Source organism: Loxodonta africana, chromosome 4 (assembly GCF_030014295.1).
Source record: "Loxodonta africana isolate mLoxAfr1 chromosome 4, mLoxAfr1.hap2, whole genome shotgun sequence".
Classification (NCBI taxonomy): Eukaryota; Metazoa; Chordata; class Mammalia; order Proboscidea; family Elephantidae; genus Loxodonta; species Loxodonta africana.
The window spans coordinates 43,325,342-43,346,550 of NC_087345.1; the positions used below are offsets into that span (position 1 = coordinate 43,325,342).

The 21,209-nt window shown below is 39.5% G+C and overlaps 1 protein-coding gene and 1 pseudogene across 9 annotated transcripts in view; one reads left to right on the forward strand and one right to left on the reverse strand.

The window, feature by feature from the left end:
* Positions 1 to 21,209, forward strand: part of ATP2B1 (ATPase plasma membrane Ca2+ transporting 1) — a 128,287-nt gene that overhangs the window by 16,299 nt on the left and 90,779 nt on the right. The window lies entirely within an intron of this gene.
* LOC100655612 (small ribosomal subunit protein uS15-like) lies at positions 15,520 to 16,056 on the reverse strand (annotated as a pseudogene).

The following is a 21,209-nucleotide window of genomic DNA, read 5'->3' on the forward strand; positions in this document are numbered from 1 at the left end:
AAGTAAAAAAAAAGTGAATATTCAGTGTTGTATATGAAATAAAACTTTAGAGAAGTTTTAGGAAGGTGAATCAGCAGGCTCTTTCTATGACATTTTATTTCATTTATTTATTTTTAATTTTAATCTTCAGGCAGTGGGAAGGTTAAGATTTTGGATAGATTCCTTGAAATAATATTTATATGATCACTGTGCTAGACCATAACAACTGTGACCTGCCTAGAAGAGAGATGCTGTTACGCAGCTCTGTAGGTAATGCCTCAGTCAGTGTCCAGTGTTCCTTTCCTGTTTTCTTTATTTGTGCAGTGATTCATCAGGTGCTGTTCATCCAGGGAACCAGTGTAAGTGTGTGCACATGTTTTCTTCCTGATCTTTGTTCTCTTCCTATAATGCATGGGAATATATTGTTTCCAGCTCTTCTTACACAAAGAATACATTCTGGAATCTGCTGTTAATCATCAAAACCTTAGTGGTTTTTCTACCATTGTATCCTAGTCTTAGAACTCTTGATGGTGACCTCTGACCTTCTGGCACTATTACTTTGGAAGGGTTTTTCTACATCGCACTGAGCTCTGCATATATTTCTACGTACAACCAAGTTAGAGAGCTGGGGTATCAGTTGTGAGTTGAGTCATAAACTTGGACTTGCTCCTATTCTCTCTCTTCTTGGTACATGCCTGCAACCCTAGATATAAGTGGATCATTTCTCCAGGATGGGGGCTGTATTGACAAAAGTCTTTGTCCTGACAGGAGGGAAAACTCTTAAGGGATAAAAACCTCTGAGGAGTTCTTTGGCCATGCCCCTCTGTATGTAACACCAGAAAGCCACATAAATTGTATGTCCCATGAAGTTGAAAGGAAGGAATGTTGAGTATTATAATTTTGAATTATAAATTCTGAAATGATACTTGAACCTAGAGCTGCAGATGTATGCAGAGAGTTTTGGGTCCTCATTGAAATTCACTGGACGATAGTGATATCGGGAACTTTAAAATAATATGACAAGTGTAGAAGTAAACCATGATGGGGAGGGAGAACGGGATAGATTATATAGTTGGTTGAATGTTACTTTGTTTACACTTACATTTTGTGTGTCATGGAATCGATTCTAACTCATAGCAACCTTATAGGACAGAGTAGAAATGCCTCATAATGTTTCCTAGGCTGAAATCTTCATACAAGGAGACCTGGTTGCATAGTGGTTAAGGCTTCAGCTGTCAACCGAAGGGTCAGAGGATTGAACCCACCAGCTGCTCCATGGGAGAAAGTTGTGACAGTCTGCTTCAGTAAAGATTAGAGCCCTTACTCTGTCCTGTAGGGTCACTGTTCGTCAGAATAGATTTGACATGATCACCAAGTATTTCCTTTTGAGGAGCCGCTGGTGGGTTCAAACTGCCCATCTTTCAGTTAGCAGCAGCCGAGCACTTAACCACTGTGTCACCAGAGCTCCTTAGAGGAGAACTACCCATAAGGTTTCCAGGGAGCAGCTGGTAGATCAGAACTGCCAACCTTTTGGTTAGCAGCCTAACGCCTAACCACTGCCTCACTAGGTAAACCAAAACCAAAATAAACCTCTCACGTAAACCAAAACCAAAATAAACCCATTGCCTTTGAGTCAATTCCAACTCTTATCGACCCTATAGGAAAGAGTAGAACTGCCCCATGGGGTTTCTGAGGAGCAGCTGGTGGATTCGAACTGGCAACCTTTTGGTTAGCAGCTGAACTCTTAACCACTGGGTGACCAGGGCTGTTCCTCTCAGGTAGTGCTTCTTAATTACTTAGAAAAGTTACAGGTGTAAAAGGATGCAATATATCAAATTAACTGTATCATGCCATTCTTTTAATGTTGTTAAGGTCAATGCATAATGAGCTTCTTGTACTGAAACGCAGCTTTGGGGGCTAATTGCTATCTGGAATGTCTCTGGCATGGGAAGGAATGAAGAAGGAAGAAGACTAAGGAAGAATGAGGAGACATAGATGTACAGTAATTTATCTCCTGGCTTAAGGCTATTTATCCAGCTCCCTGAACCATGTAAAACAAGGTAGAGAACCAGGAAATTGGCAAGAAAGCTGTCTAAGACGCCAGAAGGCCATGCTTTAAAACTCTCATGCCTCACTTTAGGTGCTTACTGAGTATGTTTACTCATATTTTGGATACATTTTTATAATATTTTGTTGAGTAGTTTTCTAGCACACTGTGAATGCAGATAAACCCATTGCTGTCCGGTAGATTCGACTCATAGCAGGTAGATTCAACTGATAGCGACCCTATACAACAGAGTAGAACTTCACTCTAGGGTTTCCAAGGAGCAACTGGTGGATTCAAACTGCTGACCTTTTTTGGTTAACAGCCCAGCTCTTAACCAAATTTGAAGAAACTGGAAAGGTGGTTCAGAGGGAAGCAAAAGTATTATAAGAAAGAAGTGAAACCTGACTTCTTGTTGCTGAAAATGGTGTTTTTTAAGAATCTCCTTGCCCAAATTTCTCGGGTTACAAAGTCTTACTCTTGCTCCAAGACCCATTTTAAAAGTCGTTTTTTCGATGAGACATTCCCCCAACTTCTGTAGGTAGGGTCAGTTCCATGTCTGTTGCCATAACTTTGTATTGAATCAGTGCTTCCGTGATTCTGAAACATCAATTAGAAAATAATGATTTAGTAAAAGTTTAGAGGTTAAAAATGAAAAATTACATTTAATAAACATGTTACAGTTGTCGTTAGCTGCAGTGCATTCGGTCCCCGACTCATGGCAACTCCATATGTTTCAGAGTAGACCTGCGTCATAGGGTTTTCTTGGCTGTGATTGTCACAGATTGCTGGGCTGTTTTCTTCTGCAGAGCTACTGGGTAGGTTCGAACTGCCAGCCTTCGAGTTAGCAACCGATTGCAAAACGCTTGTGCAACCCTGGCTCCTTAAATAAAATGCGGAAGTATTTTTATTAACTGACAAAAGCATATTCTTCTAGGCACGTTCCACTTTTTTCAGTAATATTCAAAAAAATTGAGTCTGCCAAGGCTTCTGAAGTCAACTGAGTCATTTTGGCCATTTGTAAGAATATGATGGTAGCATGTTGCTTTTTATAACCTATGTTCTGTGATCGTAATTTCCTTAGCTCTTAAAACTGGCCTATAACTTTGAAAATTAATGAAGTATGTTGATGTTTGTTTGAATTTCCTATTTGTTAAAATCAGTTTCTGTAATAGTCTTTGTGCTTTTTAAATTTTTTATCCTTAGTGGAATAGTGACCCTGAGTGCTAATGCATAAAAAGGAGACACTACCCTTTTTTAGTATTTTTTTTTTAATTGCTTTGCCTGGCTTGTGACAGGCAATCTGTGTATACTAGCTTTTGGGTTTACTGCTACTTCTTAATTATAGAGTTACTAATTTTAAGCAAAAATGAGGGATTCAAATTCTCATAGACTCAATATGGAAAAAAGACTTGAATGTCCTATTTTGGGGGCTAAGAATGCTGAGAGGTAGAATGAATGATTCCTGAAATTATTTGAGCAAGGGAAATATTGTATTTTAAAATTAGTATTTATTCATATTTATTACAAGTCTGTCTGCTTAGATAGCCTTAGGTAGACTGAGTTTTTCAAGGGGAAGTTCTAAGTTGGTGGTAGTTTGTATGCCTAGGACCTAGCGTAGTATCTGGTACAGAAAACCAGAAACCAAACCTGGTTAATTCCGACTCCTAGAGACCCTACGGGACAGTGTAGAACTGCCCCATAGGGTTTCCAAGGAGCACCTGGTGGATTCCAACTATTGACCTTTTGGTTAGCAGCCAAACTCAACCACTGCGCTCCAGGGCTCCATCTGGTACAGTTGTTGTTAGGTGCCATCGAGTCGATTCTGACTTATAGCGACTGTATGTACAAGAGGAAACACTGCCAGGTCCCGTGCCATCCTCACAATCATTGTTATGCTTGAGCTCATCGTTGCCGCCACTGTGTCAGTCCGTCTCGTTGAGGATCTTCCTCTTTTTTGCCTACCCTCTACTAAGCATGATGTCCTTCTCCAGGATTGATGCCTGCTGATAACATGTCCAAAGTATGTGAGATGAAGTCTCGCCATCCTTGTTTCTAATGAGCATTCTGGCTGTACTTCTTCCAAGGCAGATTGGTTCATTTTTCTGGCAGTGCATGGTAGATTGAATATTCTTCGCCAGCACCAAAATTCAGAAACATCAATTCTTCAGTTTTCCTTATTCATTGTCCAGCTTTCACATGCTCATGAGGTGATTGAAAATACCATGGCTTGGGTCAGGGGCACCTTAGTCTTCAAGGTGAACACTTTGCTTTTTAACACTTTAAAGAAGTTTTTTGCAGCACATTTGCCCAGTACAGTGCATCTTTTGATTTCTTGACTGCTGCTTCCATAGGTGTTGCTTGTGGATCCAAGTAAAATGAGATCCTTGGCAACTTAGATCTTTTCTCCGTTTATCATGATGTTGCTTACCGGTCTAGCTGTGAGGATTTTTGTTTTCTTTATGTTGAGGTGTGAGGCGTACTGAAGGCTGTGGTCGTTGATTTTCGTTAGCGAGTGCTTCAAGTCCTCTTCACTTCCAGCAGATAGGGTTGTGTCACCTACACATTGCAGGTTGTTAATGAGTCTTCCTCCAATCCTGATGCCCGGTTCTTCTTCATACAGTACAGCTTCTCAGATTATTTGCTCAGCATACAGATTTAATAAGTGTGGTGAAAGAATGGAACCCTGGTTCAGAGTGGGCCTTAAAAGAAAAAAAAGAGTAGTAACCTGGTATCATCATTTGTTTTTTTAAATAGTTTGAAATTTCTTAATTGTCCAAGATAATTTGTTTATATCATTGAGAGATTTTTATGTGAAATGCTTAAAATTTTCATTTTATAAGGATAAGCTTCAGCTTATGGCAAATATAACCTGAATCTGCCAAATAAAATGAGTGCTTTTGACAGGGAGAAAGTTTGAGTATTATACCGGTAGCAGTCCCGGACTTCAGACCATTGCTTTAATTTGAGAAATTGACTTTGGCTTACTGCTTTCATATTTACAGTTAGGAGAATAGAGTTAGAAGAGGAGTGATTCTGTCAGAAGTGTGTTGCATGTAACATTTGAGTTAATCTCTGTAACAGGCCTCCAGGTAAGGTGATGGTTTCATTCTCTATAGACAGAAATGAGTCAGTTTACTTATCCAAATGATGAGTAGCTAAAAAGCCATGTTGACTGAAGTCTCTTAACTCCCTAGTCCACTACTCTTCCTGTTATATACTGGTATACCTCTGACATGTACCAGGAGTTTAAAGTAATGTCAAGAACTAGATTTTTTTCTTTCTTTAGAATTAAAATATTTTTGCATGATTCTTAAAGCGCTTATCTAAGGATTGAGGAAAACTGTAAAATAGGTTAGGGATTTGGTTTATTCTCACTGACTCTAAATATGCTCTGTAAAAAACCAAAAAAAACCTGTTACCGTGGAGTTGGTTCGAACTCGTAGTGACCCTTTAGCACAGAGTAGAACTGCCCCACAGGGTTTCCAAGGAGCAGCTGGTAGATTTGAACTGTAGACCTTTTGATTAGCAGCAGAATTCTTTTTTTTTTTTTTTTAATTTTTACTGTGCTTTAAGTGAAAGTTTACAAATCAAGTCAGTCTCATACAAAAAAATTTATATACACCTTACTATGTACTCCTGGTTGCTCTCCTCCTGAGACAGCACACTCCTTCTCTCCACCCTGTATTCCCTGTATCCGTTCAGCCAGCTTCTGTCCCCCTCTGCCTTCTCATCTCCCCTCCAGGCAAGAGCTGCCCACATAGTCTCATGTGACTACTTGAGCCAAGAAGCTCACTCCTCACCAGTATCATTTTCTGTCTTATAGACCAGTGTAATCCCTGTCTGAAGAGTTGGCTTTAGGAATGGTTCCTGTCTTGGGCTAACAGAAGGTCTGGGGACCATGACCTTAGGGGTCTTTCTGGTCTCAGATCATTAAGTCTGGTCTTGTTACGAGAATTTGAGGTCTGCATCCCACTGCCCCCCTGCTCCATCAGGGATTCTCTGTTGCGTTCCCTGTCATGGCAGTCATCGGTTGCAGCCAGGCACCATCTAGTTCTGATCTCAGGCTGATGTAGCCTCTGGTTTATGTGGCCCTTTCTGTCTCTTGGGCTCATAATTACCTCGTGTCTTTGGTGTTCTTCATTCTCCTTTGGCCCAGGTGGGTTGAGACCAATTGATGTATTTTAGATGGCTACTTGCTAGCATTTAAGACCCCAGAGACACCACTCACCAAAGTGGGATGCAGAATGTTTTCTTAATAGATTTTATTATGCCAATTGACCTAGATGTCCCCTAAAACCGTGGTCCGCAGACCCCCGCCCCTGCTACTCTGGCCTTCGAAGCATTCAGTTTATTCAGGAAACTTCTTTGCTTTTAGTTTAGTCCAGTTGTGCTGACCTCTCCTATATTATATGTTGTCTTTCCCTTCACCTAAAATAGTTTCTTGTCTACTATCTAGTTAGTGAATACCCCTCTCCTTCCCTCTCTGTTTAAACTGTTTCTTGAGTTCTTATAATAGTGGTCTCGTACAATCTTTGTCCTTTTGCAGCTAATTTCCCTAAGCATAATCCTGTTCAGATTCCTCCACGTTATGCAATGTTTCACGGATTCATCATTGTTCTTTATCGATGCATAGGATTCTACTATGTGAATGTACCATAATTTATTCATTCATCCAATGATGGGCACCTTGGTTGCTTCCATCTTTTTTGCTGTTGTAAACAGTGCTGCAGTGAACATAGGTGTGCATAGATCTGTTCATGTAAAGGCTGTTATTTCTCTAGGATATATTCCAAGGAGTGGGATTGCTGGATCATGTGGTACTTCTATTTCTAGCTTTTTTAAGGAAGCGCAAAATTGACTTCCAAAGCGGTTGTACCGTTTTATATTCCCAGCAGCACCATGTAAGTGTTCCAGTCTCTCCACAACCTCTCCAACGTTTATTATTTTGTGTTTTTTGGATTAACGCCAGCCTTGTTGGAGTGAGATGGTATCTCAGTTTTGATTTGCATTTCTCTAATGGCTAATGATTGTGAGCATTTCCTTATGTATCTGTTAGCTGCCTGAATGTCTTCTTCGGTGAAGTGCCTTTTCATATCCTTTGCCCATTTTTTAGTAGGGTTGTCTTTCTGTTGTTGAGCTTTTGCAGTATCATGTAGGTTTCAGAGATCAGACGCTGATTGGAAATGTTATAGCTAAAAACTTTTTCACAGTCTGTAGGTAATCTTTTTATTCTTTTGGTAAAGTCTTCGGATGAGCATAGGTGTTTGATTTTTAGGAGCTCCCAGTTATCTAGTTTCCCCTCTGGTGTTCGTACCTTGTTAGTAATGTTCTGTATACTCTTTATGCCATGTATTAGGGCTCCTAACGTGCCTATTTTTTCTTCCACGATCTCTATCGTTTCAGATTTTGTATTTAGGTCTTTGATCCATTTTGAGTTAGTTTTCGTGATGGTGTGAGGTATGGGTCTTGTTTCACTTTTTTGCGGATGAATATCCAGTTATGCCAGCACCATTTGTTAAAGAGACTGTATTTTCCCTATTTAACTGACTCTGGGCCTTTGTGAAATATCAGCTGCACATATTTGGATGGATTTATGTCAGAATTGACTTCACATTTTAAAAGAAAATAGTGACCATTGATAAAAAGTAGTGTTTCGGATGATACCTGGGGGAAAAAGTTTGTAGTAGAAGAATATACTCAAGCTTCAAGAAAGCACTTATGTCAAAACTGTAAATGACAAAATGTGTTAATGTGAAAGAGCACGGATCTGTAGAGTTCATCTCACAGGATTGATATTGAGCTTAGAATGTTGACGTACTACGAATTGATTCAGGTGACTATTGCAAAATACAGTTTTTTGTAGAGACTTACCTCTAATAAACAATTTTTGTGACATAACCTTTTATTAACCTTCCTGTAAAATACAGTGTTTTAACCCCTCCACCTTATTAATGAAATGTCTTTACAAAATTATTTTTGATAATAAAACCAAAAAACCAAACTCGTTGCCATCAAGTCAATTAGTAGAACTGACCTATTCGGTTTCCAAGGAGAGGCTGGTGGATTTGAACTGCTGACCTTTTGGTTAGCAGCTGAGTTCTTAACCACTGTACCACCAAGGCTCTGTTCTTGATAGTATATCTGTAAAAAACGTGAAGATTTGCTGCTATTGAAGGGGGAAAAAGTGCCTTAGTCCCTAAAAGAAATTTCATAAACAGAAATGGATGAATATTTCAAGCAGTGGCAGCATTATCAGGATGAGTTAAAGTAATTCTTGGTAGAAAAATAAATATGTTTTAGGCTGTATATGTTCCAATACTTATTTATTTTAAAATATCGGTAGGTATAGTCATACTGTGTAGATAAGCAGCATCTAGGAGAGTCTAGAATGTAGTAAATGCTCAGTAAATGCTAACTGGAAACATTCTAAGCTTCCAGAAACTCCTTAACTGGAATTTCTATACATTTTACATATAAACTGTAGAAAAGTCAGGAAAATAATTGATGTTATGAGTTTATTTCAAAAAGTGAATTCTAGGGTAGGATTAATATGAATGTAATGCAGCCCATCACAACTCATGTATTTACATCGATGGCAGTGGGGTATAATGACATTTAATATTTAGAAGACACTCGCTGAACTTTTGTGTACATAGCAAACACGGTGTCTACTGTGCATATGGGAATAGAGGTGAAGGTGAGGGTACCAAAAAAAAAGCAAAAGTTCCCTAACTACTAGTATAGTAAATTAAAGAGAAGGTGAGGATTAAGGAAAGAACTTTGTTGACTATGGAGTGAATATGGAATAAGGAGCCTCTGGGCTGTAAACTGGGGACTTGGTGTTTTTTAATTCTGTTCAGAGGCGTGATTAGAGTCCTGTTAGTGTGGGCTAAGGAGCCCTGGTGGTGCAGTGATTAAGTGTTCAGCCGCTCCACAGGAGAAAGACGTGGCAGTCTGCTTCCATAAAGATCACAGCCTTGAAAACCCTATGGGGCGGTTCTACCCTGTGCTATAGGGTCTATGAGTCAGAATTGACTTGACAGTGATGGGTTTGGTTTTTTTGCAGGGGGCGGGGGAGTGGTTAGTGTGGGACCAATAAGGTAGGACAGATGGAAGGGGCTGTAATCCATTTACAATGTATTGCACATGTTGTGGGCTAAGGGAACAGAGTGAGGTGAAGGTCAGCTACATGAAGACTGAATTTGCTTCTGAAGTGAACCAGAAAAACCAAACTTGTTGCCATCAAGTCAATTATGACTCATAGCGACCGTATAACACAGAAAGATATTATATTTAGTGTTTAGTCTTTTTTTTAATTATATTTTATTGGATACTGGTGATATTTAGGAAACCCTGGTGGCGTAGTGGTTAAGTGCTACAGCTGCTACCCAAGAGGTTGGCAGTTCAGATCCTCCAGGCGTTCCTTGTAAACTCTGTGGGGCAGTTCTACTCTGCCCTATAGGGTCGCTATGAGTCAGAATCGACTCGACGGCCGCGGGTCGCGGGCGGTGATATATAAATAGGAAATGGGTTTTGATTTATCAAGGACTAGGGTTGCCAGGAAATCCTGGTTGTGTAGGGGATAAGAACTATGGCTGCTAACCAAAAGGTTGGCAGTTCAAACCCACCAGATGCTCCTTGGAAACCATATGGGTCAGTTCTACTCTCCTATAGGGTTGCTACGAGTCGGAATTAACTTGATGGCAACAGGTGGTTTGGTTTTTTTTTTTTGGTTTTAGGCTTGACAGATATAGCAAATAAAAAACAGATTATTTAGTTAAATTGAATTTCGTTTTTTTTTTTTTTAGTGTAAGTATGTCCCAGATGGAAACCCTGGTGGCATAGTGGTTAAGAGCTATAGCTGCTTACCAAGAGGTCAGCAGTTTGAATCCACCAGGCGCTCCTTGGAAACTCTATGGGGCAGTTCTACTCTGTCCAGGGTCGCTATGAGCCGAAATCGACTCGATGGGAATGGGTTACGTCCAACATATTGCATGGGGCAAACTTATACTAAAAAATTATTTGATGTTTATCTGAAATTTAACTAGGTGTCCTGCATTTTATCTGGCAGCCCTGCTAGGACTTGATGAAACAGTCGATGAATTGTTTGTCTAAGGTGGAAAACAGGAAGCTAACATCTAGACAGATAATACAAAAGTTTTTAAAAGGATACCAATATTGGAAACAAAGTTTGAAGAGCATCTGATCATTGTGGACCAGAGTGGACAGGAGGTTTTTAGATTCAGAATGGAAACACTGGAGTCAATACAGTGAACCAAGATTCTGAACCATTAAAGTGAACTTGATACTCAATCTAAATTGTGGCTCAGTTTGGGGCTTTGTCTTATTTATTTTCTGATACCAAACCAAAACCAAACCTAGTGCTGTCGAGTTCATTCTGACTCATAGCGACCCTATAGAACAGAGTAGAACTGCCACGTAGAGTTTTCAAAGAGCGCCTGGTGGATTCAACTGCTGACACTTTGGTTAGCAGCTGTAGCACTTAACCACTGTGCCACCAGGGTTTCCATTATTATTTGAATAGAGGTGTGCAATCTCTTTTTTTTTTTTTTTTAATTTTCTCTGTATGAATAGTTCCATCTTTGCTATTTTATTTTGTATATTTGTGCATTGTTTCTTCTTTGCCAGCATATATAACATTTACTTTCCACTCTTTTATCCAGTTTCCACCTTTGTCTTACCTCTGCAGTTAAACATGCTAAATGCTTACCATTAGTCTTTTTGCAAAAGCTTCCCTAGTTTTGTCTTGGTTGGATGCAGCTAATGCTCTAGTGAATTTCTCAGAAAGGGAAGGTTTATACAGTGTTTTCTGAGTTCTTATACATTCAAAACTCCTTTTCTTTCTGTAATCCTAGTATTAGAAGGAAAGCTTTCTCCCACATACTCTCCTTAAGTTTCTTAGAAGTGCTGCTCCACTATTGACTTTCTTTATGTGCTGCTTTCAAAGTCTAATTTTCTTTTTTTTTGAGTAATTTGAATTTTTTTTTGCTCTAAGGCTCTGAGGATTTTTTCTTTGTCTTTAAACTCTACTGATTTTACTAGAATGTGTTTTGGATTGTTCTAGATCAGATTTCCCAGGTATACAGTGGACCTTTTCAGTATGCTAGTTTAGATTATCTCTTATTTCTGGGAAGGTTTCTTGTCTTGACTTACAGTTTAAAATATTTTGTTCCCTTTTTTTTCCTTCTTAAAGGATTCCAGTTATACATATGTTGGAGCTCTTGCATGTCTTCTGTTTCACCCACTTTGTTCTGACCCTTTTTACTTAATTTATCTCATTTTCATTCTCTTATTTTCCTGCCTTTCATATGCCTTATTAGATTTTCACTCAAATTTGTGCTCCCTTGGGCGTTTTGTAATTTAATTTCTGAGATGATTTTGTGATTTTTTTTTTTTTTCTGCCAATTACTTCCCTGAGTTTGGACAATACTCATTTCTTCCTGGATTTTAGTTCTTTTGAATTTTTTATTTTAGGCCATCTTATTTTTGTTCACGATATCTCCAAATACTTGTTTGAGCCTATTTTATTCAATATGAGGTGTTGCTTCACAGTTGTCTTCTGTTTCATGGTTTGTGTGTATGTGGTGGTAGTGTTACTATTGTGTAGGGAGAATCTATCAGGTGAAATGTTATGATTTATATTCTCTGTTGTCTTCTTCCATTAGTATTGTATGAAGTTGGTTTAATCCCCCTTATTCCTAGGTGTTTTGTGGACAAGGTTCTTAGTTCAAGAATGCTTTCCTCTATTAAGATAGAGAAGATGCATTTTTTTTTTTTTTAAGTGTTAGTGGTGGTAAAAGGAAGAGGCAGGGTGTTGTATATCTTTTTCTCTTTGGCTTCTGCAGAATCCTTAGTTTTCCCTTCTTTTCCGTTACTGTCGTATCCCTGAGAAGCACCTGTCCCCCAAAGCACTGTTTGAGCCTACCACTTCTGTTGCTGTTCCTTTCAATCTCTGTGTAGCTGGTATTGTGAGCTTAGCAAGTTCCAGTGTTAAATATTTTGGCAATTGGTGTTGGACTTTGTTTTTCTGGGTGATTTTTTTCTGTACTTCATTTGGGCCCTCTGATCCTCTCTTCTCTTTTCATAGGGTCTCCTAAGCCTCACCTCTAATGTGCTAAGCATCACAGGTTTGCGGAGGCACTGGGTACTATGTTGGATTTTGGTGTTTATTTCTCTTCTTACAAGTAATTTGTGGTATTTTGTCTCCTAGTAATGCTAGAGGTATGGGCCATGTGTTGTTTTATTTGTAGTCCTTCTGATTTTATGCTTTTCATGAAGGATGTGAGGAAAGATTGGGATTCAGGCTGCTGCTTTTATCTCCTCCTGACTTCACGAGTTCCGGAGGAGCTTTTTAAAATGAAGAGTCTAATCCTGGAAATTCTGATTCTGTCAGTATGGAGTGGGCCTAGGACTCTGAAATTTTTTTAAGTGCTTTAGATGATTTTTTGATACAAAGCCAGTTTAGGGAACTGCTTGTCTTAGGGAACCAACAAACTTGCTCTATAAAAGGCCAGATATTAAATATTTTGCGCTTTGTGGATCATATAGTCTTTATTGCATGTTTTTCTTTTTTTAAATAACACTTTAAAAATTGTACCAAAAAAAATCATTTTTAGCCTTAAAACCAAAAAACCAAACCCACTGATACCAAGTCAATTCCAACTCCTAGCGACCCTATAGGATAGAGTAGAACTGTCCTGTAGGGTTTCCAAGGCAATAAATCTTTACGGAAGCAAACTGCCACATCTTTCTCCCAAGGAGTGGCTGGTGGGTTCGAACCGCCAACTTTTTGGTTAGCAGCCAAGCGTTTCAACCACTGTGCCACTAGGACTCCTTTCTTAGCCTTAGGCTTTGCAGAAACAGGCTGTGGGTGACTTTGACGAACCCCTGCCCCAGAACACCTGCTTCAAACACCTCCCCCCCCCCCAGCTTGGTATGAAAATTAGTGTGATGTTTACTTTTTTGAGAGCCTGAAACAAGGAGTGTTTTTATTACCTTAAGCATCTTTGGATCTACTCAGGAGTATAAACCAGGGCATGGGTTGAGGTGCAAGCCACTAAGTATGGAATTGACAATATGAAATGAGAAATATAAATGTAGATGTTACCAGTTTGCTGCTTCAACAACAGAAGAGCTTTATATGATACCTGTAAAACACCTGAGTTCACAAAATGCTGTACTTCGGTGCCCAGCACACAGATCATCACATTGCTTAGTACCTATACCTACTATGCCTGTAAATATGTGAATCACAAGTCCTTGGAGAATAAATTGTAAAGATCCCTCCAAAATTATTTGTTTAAATGTTAAGGAATTTATACCAAAGTTATTTTGACTTTTGCATGGCTGATAGTGAGCTTTTCTGGCAGTATACGGGTTTAGTTACTTCTTAATGTAACTTCTGATTTGTGTTAGCAAGACAGACAAAATGTCTTCCTATTGCTCATGGTCAGAGGGTTTGCTCTCAGTGTTAAAGCTGTATCATATGGTCTGAATGTATTGGAGAAGGTGGGTGAAATCTTACTCTTTGAATGACCACCTTTACCATTTCTGATTCCCCGACAGTAGTATTAAAAGACTAGCGTTCACCCAGTGAGCACAGAGGCCATTCTTAGATACTTGAATAACAGTATAGAAGTGAGAAGGAGTGGGCTTATTAGCAGGCTCACTAGTAATCGAGCATCTCCGAATGTCACTCACTGACAGGTTCTTCTTCCTCCATCCACTAGAAGAAGCATGAAATGGAGACCAAATGCCCACTTTTTAAAAATGACTTTTTTAAACTTTTTTAGAGCCACGTCATTTAAGCCTTTCGTATTTTGTGAAAACATTGATTTTCCATTGTTGAATCACTATTATTTGAACGTGGAGTTGGTGGAAAAAAAGGCAGCGTGTTAGTCAGCTTTCTCTTTGGTCACAAATTATCCTGTTTATCTTCATTATTCACTGATGCAGTCTGTTTAAAAGTCCTTTTACACAGACTCTTACTTTGTGTGGGGGACTGCAGTTAACATAATAGTTTTGCTTGGTACAGTCACCTGGGCTCCTTCTCCCCTGTGTTGGAGATAATATGATTTTCATTTCCTTGCCAAACAAGAAAAATGGACAGTAGTTGTTAAATGGTTTCATTCCCTCTTATGCCCTTTCCTCTTATGATCCATTTTTCTCAGGAGCCAGAGTAATCATAAAGCGTAAATCAGACCATAAAAACCCGCTGCCATCGAGTCGATTCCAACTCATAGCGACCCTATAGGGCAGAGTAGAACTGCCCCATAGAGTTTTCAAGGAGCGCCTGGCGGATTCGAACTGCTGACCTTTTGGTTAGCAGCCATAGCACTTAACCACTGTTTCCAATCAGACCATATCACTTTGTAATTAAAATAATAATCAAATTCCTTGCCATGGCCTACAGTGTCCTCAGTGTCTGGCCCCCGTCCCAACTTTCCTGGAGTCCTAGTGGCAAAGTGGTTAAAAGCTCAGCTGCTAAGCAAAAAGGTGAGCAGTTCAATTCACCAGCAGCTCCTTGGAAACTGTGGGGCAGTTCTCCTCTGCCCTGTAGGATCACTGTGACTCGGAATCAGCTCGGTGGCCACGGGTTTGGTTTGATTTTTTTTTTTTTTTTGGGTCCAGTTTTCCACCTCATTGCCTACTCGTCTCCTTCTTGTACACTGTATCAGCCACGTTGGTCTTTTTTCTGCCCCTTTGAAACGTTTCAAACTCATTCTTGCCCCAGGACCTTTCTATTCTTTCCACCAGGAATGCTCTTCCTTTGTATCTTCTTGAAGCTGCCTCCTTATTGTTTTGGAGACTGCTTATCACCTCAGATAATGTCATCCCAATATGCATGTGATACTCTTCTTCCTGAATCATGCTCACTAAAATAGTGCCCTCACCTGCACAGTATCCCTGTCACTTTTTTGAAAGTAGATTAGATGGTGAAGATGGATAATTAGTAGAAATCCAGTGCTCATTAGGTCAGGGACTCTGCCGTGTTCACCAATGAGTCCTGTTCCCAAAATAGTGTCTGGCACACAGTAGGCACCCATTTTGAGGAATGAATGGAAGTTTTCGCCAATCCATGTGATTTTTATTTCAATTAAAGTATCTTTCTTTATTGATAAAATGTATACAGTGGTGTATGCATTCCCTTACCCCACTGAAAGAAATTCAGTGGAAGTGAAAGGCTAATGTAACTGGTGATATCTCTTCCATGGTTTGACTTTCCCTGACCCATGGTTTGTAGCAGTAAAGTTTTATTTAAAGGAAGATTTCATCATTAAGGATAACCATATAATAATGACTCTTAACTGTAACTGGGAGAGTTATCTGTAATCAGTTACCGTTTTTTTTTAATTATTATTTCAGTGTTCAGTTTCATGAGTTAGTTAATAAGTTGCATTTACCTGTGCTTTTGTTTTCTAGAAAAACAAAGTTGTATGTCTGTTTTCCTGTAAGAGCATCTGAATTTAGAGTTCTTTCCTTTTTTTTTTTTTTTTGGTAGTTAAACAATGATTTTATTGCTGAAGTATATAGACAAATTTATGCAACCAGGGCAGAGGCTGTGGATGATTCATATTTCCAATTGGAGGGGAGGACTGTCTTCGTCTTATAATATCTAGCCAATTGATGAATTCCACTCTCAGTGAGACGGAGTTTAGCATCCTTATCCTTTCCGTTCTTCTCGAGATGCTTTTGAACAGCAATAGCTTCCTTAATTAAATGGTAGAGATTCTCAGGAAGATCAGGAGCAAGTCCTTTGGACTTAAGGACTCTTAAGATTTTATTGCCTATCACAAAACATACTAGTGCAACGCATTGCTGATCTCTTAGGATCACACCAATTTGTGAAGGAGTCAGGCCCTTCTTGACCAATTTTTAGATCTGCTCCTTCACGTCGTTAGACGTCAGCTTCAGCCAGGCAGGGACGCTGCAGCGATAGGGCAGAGCCAACTGGGACAGGTGCTTCCCAGGAGCATGCATGGGACCCACAATGGTGGCAGTCAGGCAACGAAAAAGAGAGCGAGGGTGGAAACTGAATTTAGATTTCTGTAGCAGTGACTTGACCCTGAAGTTGCCTTAAGCGTTGACAGGTTTTAGCCCCTTCCCTTTTCATGAGTCGTGTGCTTCTAAAACTGAACAGAGTTTTCCCAGCTCCAAAGACCCGTTCAGGCAACTAATGTTTAGTCTTAATTTCTTCAGGAAACTGGAGATCCACTGCTACCTTTCCTGCTTACTTAGCCCAATGTTCTGCAGGTGGGTTTAGGCTGAGTTGAGTTTATAGTGAACTAAAGCTCACCTTCTTTTGAAACTCTGAATATTCTGTCCTTATGTATGGCTTTTTCTTCCCTTAAGAAATCTGAATGCTGGCTTTTGTATTTGTAAAATTTCATTTTGTTCCTTATTTTGTCCCACTTTTTGAACCTGTAGCCTGTCATCTGGCTTACGAGATATCACCTTGTGGCATTTGAAAATTGCGTCTTTTATGTCTTCATTCAAGTTGTTGATTAAAAACAGTGAACACAGGATGAGCAAATAATTTAATTTGTTATTCTATTATGCTAAATTCTGAATAGCCACACTTGATTTTCTGGTACTATAGAGAAGAAGAAATGAACACTGGTAATGTTTTGTAGTAGGAGGAATAAGCAAGTGAGAAAAGAATTGAAAGAACCAGTTCATGTACGTATTTTCAAAGGAACAGTAGTAGTACTTCCAGTACAGTTTTCTTTGTAGAGGAAGCTGCGGAGAGAGTACATTTGTTCTGTGGCATTTTCAATCTTAAAATGAGTAAAGCATAAGTTTCCCAAGCCTGGTCTTGTGTTCTTCCATTTAAAGTATAGTGAATCAGATACTGCCATTAGTGAGTTAGGAGGAGAATATTTGAAGGACAAATTAACCCCAGTTGGAAACTGTTTCTAGGGTATAATCACTGCCTCCTACTTCTTAGCACACAATTGAAATTAAACTCCTGTGGATATATCACTAAGAACAGCTGGGCTCTGCATAGGAGTACTTCAAAAGCTGGGTCCGGGATCCATGTAAAACAAAAAAAAAATACCAGGTGTTTAATATCCTACTGGGTATGTATTCAGTATCATTTGGCAATGATAAAGGAAATTTCTATCCCTGGTCCTTGTGTTACTTGGTTGGCACCATCAGCCATAATGAAGTAGTGTTAATCTTCAGAATTGTGAATTACTTTTCATAGTAGCGCTATAGTTTCCCCCCCCCCTTTTTTGGTTGTTTTTTGAGAGAGGATGAGAGAGAGAAACTTGTGAGAAAAAAAAAATTTTTTTATTTCATAGTGGACAGTGATTCCTACAAAGTTTTCCTCTGAGGAAATAAGTTGATTTGCCACTGTAAAAAAAGCTCACTTTTTGTTTTTGACTTGTAGTAGTAAAAAGATGGCTGCTTTGTAAGTCTGAAAATTAAAATTTTTTTTTTTTAACGTGAATTTAGAAGAATAATTACAAGAATGTGAGAGCCAAAAAGTTTTGGTTTCTTTTGTGCACATGTAGCACAACTGTAGCAACAGTTGTAAAAGGGATAAGCTGCACCTATTTGCAGTTTTTATACCGTCTGTTAAAAGTGATGTCATTGCTTAGGGACCAAGCTTCATATATTCTCCAGACTGTGAGTACCATTTTGTTAACCCTTTAAATATTTTTTTAAAAATTTGAAAAAAAAAATTTTTTTTTAAATATTACCTGCATGAACATCAAAACAGTGGAAACATTTTTCCCATTAAAAAAAAATTGAAATATAGTAAATGCTTCTTTTTCAGATCTTATCTGGAAGAACATAATAATTTTTAAATGAATGTTCCAAGCCATATGCAGGTCATCTGATACTGCCACCTGAAATGTAACAAAATATATCACCAGCAGTTGTACCAGTGATCAGCTTTGTCAACCTTGTCAGTAATTCTTATGCAGTGCCTTCTATGGTTCTGTGCATCCAAAATGAATTCAGGAAATATATATTATTGAGAGTAAATTGAAAAACCTTGGTTTTAACCATTTAATCTGTACTTCCCAGACCTTTTCCAGAGCACCTTCAGTGGCTTTGAAGTGTTCTTTGAGCAACATTATTTTCTGGGGACATTTTATCATTTGTTTTTGAAATGATGACACCTGAAAATAAGTCCTGGCCTATCAAAGCTTTAAGGCAAAAGGAATATCTTCCTCAGAAAGATAACGGCACACCTACCATGGAGTTGTAATCGTGTGGGGGGCCAGCATGGAAAGGGCCCCTTTTTTACCTGCTTTATTAGAGTTTTGGAAACCCTGGTGGCGTAGTGGTTAAGTGCTACGCCTGCTAACCAAAGGGTCTGCAGTTCGAATCCGCCAGGCGCTCCTTGGAAACTCTATGGGCAGTTCTACCCTGTCCTATAGGGTCGCTATGAGTTGGAATTGACTTGATGGCATTGGGTTTGGTTATTAGAGTGACTGAATCTTGTGAAATATTTGTGGTCACGAACATGAGTTGTGAGGTTGACTTTTCTGAAATATAATAAAAGCACTTCACTGCTTCATCAATATTGGGGGTTGTGCAGATTTTATAATTGAATTTTTTTTTAAGCATTATAGTAAAATAAATACCATTTGTGTTCATTTGGCAAATGTTAGATGTCTTCCTTGTGCCAGACTACATACTTCACTCTAGGGATAAAAGATGGGCTTCTTAGGCTCATTGTAAACATAGCAATAACACAAATATTCATAAGGTTCAGAATAATATTTTTGAAAGAAGGAGCAACTAGTAATAGTAAAGTGCGTTCAGGAACAAGTGTGCCATGCTTCAGTGTAGATGAGTTAACCTCTGAGTATTTTGACTCGGAAAGAGATAAACTGATATTTATGTAAGGTTTTCTGTAATTTGTTACATATAAGTCTTGTGAAAAGAATGAGAATAAGCGTAATTGCTAGAACACATTGAGGTTTCTAGCTCATTTTTAATGAAAAATTCTGTTCTTGAATTGTAAACTTTTTTGGGACCCACCTGTATATTTACATAATTTTTAATGGGCTTTAGTAAATATTGATAATAAAAACCTGATCTCGTAAGCATCAGAGGAAATTAGAATTTCCTTCAGAGTTAAAATTCCCCTGAATTTTGGTGCATGGTCTCCTACTACATAACACCCTTTCTTCCACTCCTCACCAGGGATACCTGCATAGCTTTACAGATTTGTGACAATTTTAAGTGCTTAAATATCTGATTCAAGTAAATTCACTTTCATTAGGCCATGCTTCCAGTTCTGTGGGACAATATTTCATATTTCCTTGGTAGGCTGTTTTTTATTTCCTATCTTCTTAATTGTATGTGCTGTTTTTCCAAACAGATGATGATCTGGGAGAGGTCATGTGCCATGCCTCCATATACATACATGCAAAGGTAGTTAGGGCAGTGTGGTGACGAGCAAACCACACTGCCTACATGTGAATCCCAGCTCTGCCCCTTAATACTTGTATGACTTTGGTCAAGTGATTTAACCTGCTTTGCCTTGGTGGAAAAGTAATCATACCAATTTCATGGGATCATAGTAAATATTAGCTATTTTACTGGCATCTGCTGCATCATAATCAGTCACTTTATATAAAATTGATGCAGTCTGGTAGCATCAGGGCCTGTCTGCATTCAGGAGGAGGGATGAGAATCACCATCAGTGCAAAACTGATTCCTGTGTGCCGAAGGTCCCACATATCTTCATTCTCCCAGCATTACTATTTCTGATACTACCCCGTCCACCCCTCATGGCACTCTCTACCTCTTTGCTGAGTTTGATAGTTCTTTGTAGTGGCCGCACAGAACTCACAGACCATACTCACAGTTAAGAGGTTTATTAGGGAAGTAACAGGCTACAACTTGGGATCAGGATCAACTTGAAAGTAACAGGATACAACTGAGGAGAAAGCATACAGTTCTTCCATCAGGACAGCTTCCCACCTAGGGAGCTCTCAGCTTCTTCTCAGAGATGCCTGCAGGCAGGTGGCCCTTCTCTTGGCTGTGCCCCACTTCCAGGCCTTCTCTTGCCCATGCCCTCCTCGAGCAGGTGTTATAGCTCTTTAGCTCAGTCAAGTGCCCAGAGGTACTCCACTCTGTCGGCAAGCCTCCTGCCTGAAGGTGCTCAGCTGTCTCTCACTCTGGGTCGGCAAGTCCACTGTAGCCACCTTGTGCTGGTCTCCTGGTGCCTGCCGCTCCTACTGCTGCCGCTTGTATTACTGTGCCATCCTGTGCCATCTTGCACAGTCTCTGGCCGTCTTCAGTGTTACAGCCCTCTCTTCTGGGTTGAGGAGGTTCTCAGCCCAGGGACCCCGGGTCCAAAGGACTTGGTCTGCTCCAGACTCCTGATGGTAGTTAGGTCCCACTAAACCTCTGTGCAATTGGTGCTTATTAAGCCTACTACTTGTCATTTCAAGTTATAACTCTCCCACCATACCATCAACTGACCAGTCCCCTTCGTAGGCCACAGTCATTTAATTTGTGTAGTAATTGACAGTGCCCACAAGGTCACTTAATCCTATTGAGTGGTGTTATGCATCCTATTTCATAGTAGACTGACCAATCTCTGCGAGGTGTGTAAAATTGATCAGTCACAGGGTAGGCTGCAGCCAACCATTTTTTTTGGCAGAACAAGCCCAAGGCCAGAAAGGCCATATAGACAGAAACCCATTGCACCGTAACTGACATCATAATACTCTATATAGGAATCATTCAAAACTGGGTGGTATTTCATTTACGTTAGACAACAAGCCAAACAGGTAATACTCTGAAGTGTGTTTCCTATCATAGGCCCAGTTTCAAAGAATTTGCTTCTAATACTGCTTTGTGGTCACAGGTTCCCCACTTACCCATGGCTGTCTTCCCCCAAATACCCTATGTTCAAAAATTGTATCTTGTGGCCAGTCCAAAAAGTTGTAATGAAGCATACTCTTTTGAGCCCTGTAGGAGCCCTGATGGTGCAGTGGTTAAAGCACTTGGTTGCTAACCAAAAGGTCAGTGGTTCAAACCCACCAGCTGCTCCATGGGAGAAATATGTGGCAGTTCGCTCACATAAAGATTTACAGTCTTAGAAACCCTATGGAGCAGTTCTACTCTGTGAGTTGAAATTGACTTGATGGCAGTGGGTTTGGTTTTGGTATGAGCGCAATACCTACTC